A 5,106-nucleotide genomic window follows, 5' to 3' on the forward strand; every position below is an offset into this window, starting at 1 on the left:
TTCACTGGATTTCCTGCTCTCCTTTGGTGGTGTCTCCCGCTCTGCTTTCAAGGAATTTCCGCAGGGTCTAGGGCGAAGTTTTTCATGCACTTTTCACTGAAAATCCTGCTTGCCTTTGGTGGCATTTCCCGCTCTGCTTTTGAGGAATTTCCACAGTGTCTTGGCCAGAGCTTTTTTGTGCAGATTTCACCAAATTTCCCGCTTGCCTGTAGCGGCGTCTCCCACTCTGCTTTTGAGGAATTTCTGTGGTGTCTTGGGAGGAGGGTTTTTTGCACAGATTTTGGTAAAAATCCCGCTCGCCTTTGGTGGCATTTCCTACTCTCCTTTTGAGCAATTTCCACTGTGTCTTTAGGGGAGTTTTTCACAYGGATTTTGGCAAGACATCCGCTGGCCTTTCATGCAGTACTGATATCGAGTACTGATATCGAACCCTAACAATACATGAGGAATTCGAAGGCACTGATGGTGCTCAATATTGAGGGGGATTGTGGTCAATAGGTTCGAGGCTTGCAAGAGGAAAGTGGGAGCGAGGATGAAAGCAAGAGATGCCTATTGAGATGGAGAGGTATCGATTGCTATCAAATCCTGTCAACAGGCTCTGATGCCTCTCGCTCCACATACACATGCATACCTTGCTCTCTGCGGCCCATGCTGCTCTCCCTACGCACTGATGACTATTGACACTGACCGTTTTTGTCATTGACGGGCCTTGACGAATATTCATTTCCAGACGGACTGCTAGGCCACCACTTCCAGACAGATCCAGCCCTCTTGGGACACATCGATACCTCTCCATCTCGACAGACATCCACACCTCTCCATTTCCAGACCCACTTAGAAGCATCCAGAGCTATCGCTAAGTGTCCGTATCCATCTCTGATGACAGCCAGCAAGACCTCTCCATCTCCACAGGCATCTCTTGCTTTCACCCTCACTCCCATTTTCCTCTTGACAGGCATCAACCCTATCGATCACGATCCCCCTCAATATTGAGCACCATCGATGCCTGTTCAATTCCACACCTATTGATATCAATATTGATATTGAACCCTGTTGATAGGCTCCAATACCTCTCRCTCCACACACGCATGCCTACCTTTTGCTCTGCGGCCCATGCTGCTCTCCCTACGCACCGACGACTATGAACACTGACCGTTTTTTACATCAACGGGCCTGGAAGAATATTCATTTGCAGACAGACTGCCAGGGCACCACATCCAGACATATCCRTCCCTCTCGGGACACATCCTTACCTCTCCATCCCAACAGGCTTCAAGAACTCTCCATTTCCAGACCCACTTAGAGGCATCAAGAGCACTACGCATCGATAGCTATCAATAACTGTCCGTATCCATTCCTGCTGACACCCATTGAGACCTCTCCATCTCAACAGGCATTGATTGCTTTCGCTCTTACACCTGTTTTCCTCTTGCCAGGCATCGAACGTATCGACATCGACCCCTCTCAATATCGAGCAGCATCAAATGCCTATCCAATGCCTCACCTATCGAAACGCATCGATATCGAAATCAAGAATGAATGGCACAGGGGCATGATATGTCAGCAGGGAGTTCATAAATTGCAAGGGGTGTACTAAGTGCACAGGGGCATTAGCTGTGGCAGGGTTGGCGCAAAAAGTGGCAGGGGTGGCGTAATAATCGATCGATAAAGATACGAAACCCTATCAATAGCCACTGATACCTCTGCTTCCCCAAACCCTTGCATACTTTATGCTCTGCGGCCCATGCTGCTCTCCCCACACCCTGACAACTATCGACATGGACCGTTTTAGACATCGATGGGCCTTGATGAATATTCATTTCCAGACAGACCGCTAGGCCACCACATCCAGATATATCGAGCCCTCTCAGGACGCATCAGTAACTCTCCATCTCGAGAGGCATCCACGCCTCTCCATTTCCAGACCCACTTAGAGGCATCAAGAGCTATTGCTAAAGTTTCTGTATCCATCCCTGATGACAGCCTTCAAAACCTCTCCATCTTGACAGGCTTTCATGCTCACTCCCATTTTCCCCTTGACAGGCACGAAACCTATTGAACTCCATCCCCCTGAATATGGAGCAACACAGATACCTATCCAATTCCACACCATAAAAGCCTATCCAATTCCACACCTATCGAGAGGATTTGAGATCAATAGTGTGACAGGCTACRATACCTACATGTTCAAAGGGTTCAATCCATGCCCAAGGCAAATGGGCCTCGAGCGCAAAAGCCACAGATGCCTGTCGAGAGCGACATGTAGCCATGGTGCTCGGCAGGCATCCCTAGCTTCCGCTACCGATACCTACGGATGCTATCGATCCCTAGGAGGAGGTATGCAAAGGGACGGGCCTCGGGGCCTCTCAACATCGGGACGCAGYGATGCGTACCGAGAGGCATGGCTAGCTACGGATGTCACGCCCCAGCAATACATATGCAAATCAATACTCATCGAGGCCTGTCGCTATCAAAAACGGTCAATGTCGATAGGCAGYGGTGCCTCCCGACAGCAACAGCRGCCACAGAGCAAAAGCTATGCATGCCTGTCGAGAAGGAGCGCTTTCGGGGCCCGTCGAGGGCGTTCGACATCGAGCACTATCGCCCAGCCACAACAACTGCTGCCCTCCCATTTATTACTCTCCCTTTTCAAGTAGTACACCCCCCTATGACATTTAGCGCCCCCCACCAATTATTAAGCACACCCGCCACTTATTGCACCCCCAGCCACATATTACGCCCCCCCAGCCACATATTACGCCCCCTCCAGCCACATATTACGCCCCCCCAGCCACATATAACCCCCCCAGTCACATATTACAACCCCAAGTCACATATTACGCCCCCCAACCACATATTCAGCCCCCCAGCCACATATTACGCCCCCAGCCACAAATTACGCCCCCCCAGCCACAAATTATGCCCCGCCAGCCACAAATTACGCCCCGCCAGCCACAAATTACGCCCCGCCAGCCACAAATTACGCCCCGCCAGCCACAAATTACGCCCCGCCAGCCACAAATTACGCCCCGCCAGCCACAAATTACGCCCCGCCAGCCACAAATTACGCCCCGCCAGCCACAAATTACGACCCCCTGCCACTTAATACGCCCACCCCATCTAGTTAATACACCCCCCCAACACCACCCCCTGCTCTTCTTATGCATCAAGCCACTTATCATGTACCTCAACCACTAGCGATAGGTCTGGAATTCGACACGCATTGCTGACGCTCCATCTTCAGATGGATCCCTGTCGATAGCCTGCGATGCCTACCCAGGGCAAACTGGCCTTGAGCGCAAAAGCCACAGATGCCTGTCGAGAGCAACACGTAGCCATGGCATTCGGCAGGCATCCCTAGCTTCCGCTACCGATACCTAAGGACACCTAGTGCTATCGATTCTTAGGAGGAGGTATGCAAAGGGATGGGCCTCGGGGCCTCTCGACATTGAGACGGAGCGGTGCAAACTGAGAGGCATGGCTAGCTATGCTTTCTCCTGCTCTCAACCCTAACCCTAACCCTAACCGTAAGAACACAAGCTATTTTCCAGCCACGTCCGGAATTAAGAGCCCTGATTTCTGGCCGCAACCAGAAACTGCTCGCAGGATGCATGTCTTGGCAGCAAACACCTTCCTTGGGCAGACCCTTTCCAAAACCCACACCCACGGCGCCTCTATGCTTTCTTCTTCTCTGAAGCATAACACTAACCCTAACCCTAAGAGCACAAGTTTTTTCCCGGCCACTGCTAGCATTAAGAGCCTTCATTTCTGGCCCCAACCACAAAGTCCTTGCAGGATGGCTCTCTTGGCTGCAAWCACCTTCCTCTGGCAGCCCCTTTCGACACACACACCCACAGCGCTTCTACACTTTCCCCTTCTCTCAACCCTAACCCTAAATCTAACGACCCGCCTTTTTTCCAGCCACTGAATGCATTAAGAGCCTTCATTTCTGGCCCCTACCAGAAACTCCTCACAGGACGCRTCTCTTGGCAGCAAACACCTTCCTTTGGCAACCCCTTTCGAGACCCACGCCAACAGCACCTCTACGATTTCTCCTGCTCTCAACCCTAACCCTAACCCTATCCCTAACCCTAACCCCAAGAGCACGAGGTTTTTCCCGACCACTGCTGGCATTCAGAGCCTTCATTTCTGGCCCGAACCACAAAGTCCTCGCAGGATGGCTCTCGGCTCTCTTCRCAGCAAACACCTTCCTTTGGCAACCCCTTTCGAGAACCACTCCCATGGAGCCTATACGCTTGCTCCTGCTTTCAAACCTAACCCGAAGACAACAAGCTTTTTCCCAGCCACTGCTGGCATTAAGAGCCTTCATTTCTGGCCGCAACCACAAAGTCCTCGCAGGATGTGTCTCTTGACAGCGAACATCTTCCTTTGGCAGCCCCTTTCGAGACCCACGCCCATGGCGCCTCTACACTTTCTCCTTCTCTCAACCCTAACCCTACCCTACCTATCGCTAGTGCACCACATCCCTAACTATTGATCCCTCTCCGTACGCAGTGATGCCTCTCGATTTCAAGAGGCCTCAAGAGGATTTCCATACCTACTTCCAGGGATCCAAAGCACTAGGTGCCAATAATTATTGGGAAGTGTCAATCRATCCCTGCCGATAGCCATCGATGCCACTCGCTCTCGACATGCATCTGTGGCTTTCACTCTCAGACTGATTTTGCTCTTGGGAGCCATGGAAGGGGATCGACTTTGCTCACTCTCCATCTYGAGCAGCATCGATGTCTGTCCAATTCCAGACCTACCAATAGGCTTTGATATCAATATTCTAGTGATAGGTAGGAAATTGCTATTCATCAAGACCCGTCACTATGAAAAATGGTCCATATCTATAGTCATCAGCGCCTACCGAGAGCAACATTGGCCCCAGAGCAAGAGCTATGCATGCCTGTGGAGAACAAGTGGTTTCGGGGCCTATCAATAGGGTTTGATATCRATATATGTAGGTATTAATATTTATCGATACCTCTCCGTCTCCAGAGCCATTGCTACCTTTCCCTCTCAGACCCATTTTGCTCTCAGTAGGCACCAATGACTATCAGCACTGACCCTTCACAACATCAACACGCCTCCAGGAGTAGC

This window comes from Apteryx rowi, unplaced genomic scaffold, assembly GCF_003343035.1.
Source record: "Apteryx rowi isolate R43461 unplaced genomic scaffold, aptRow1 scaffold_128, whole genome shotgun sequence".
Taxonomy (NCBI): Eukaryota; Metazoa; Chordata; class Aves; order Apterygiformes; family Apterygidae; genus Apteryx; species Apteryx rowi.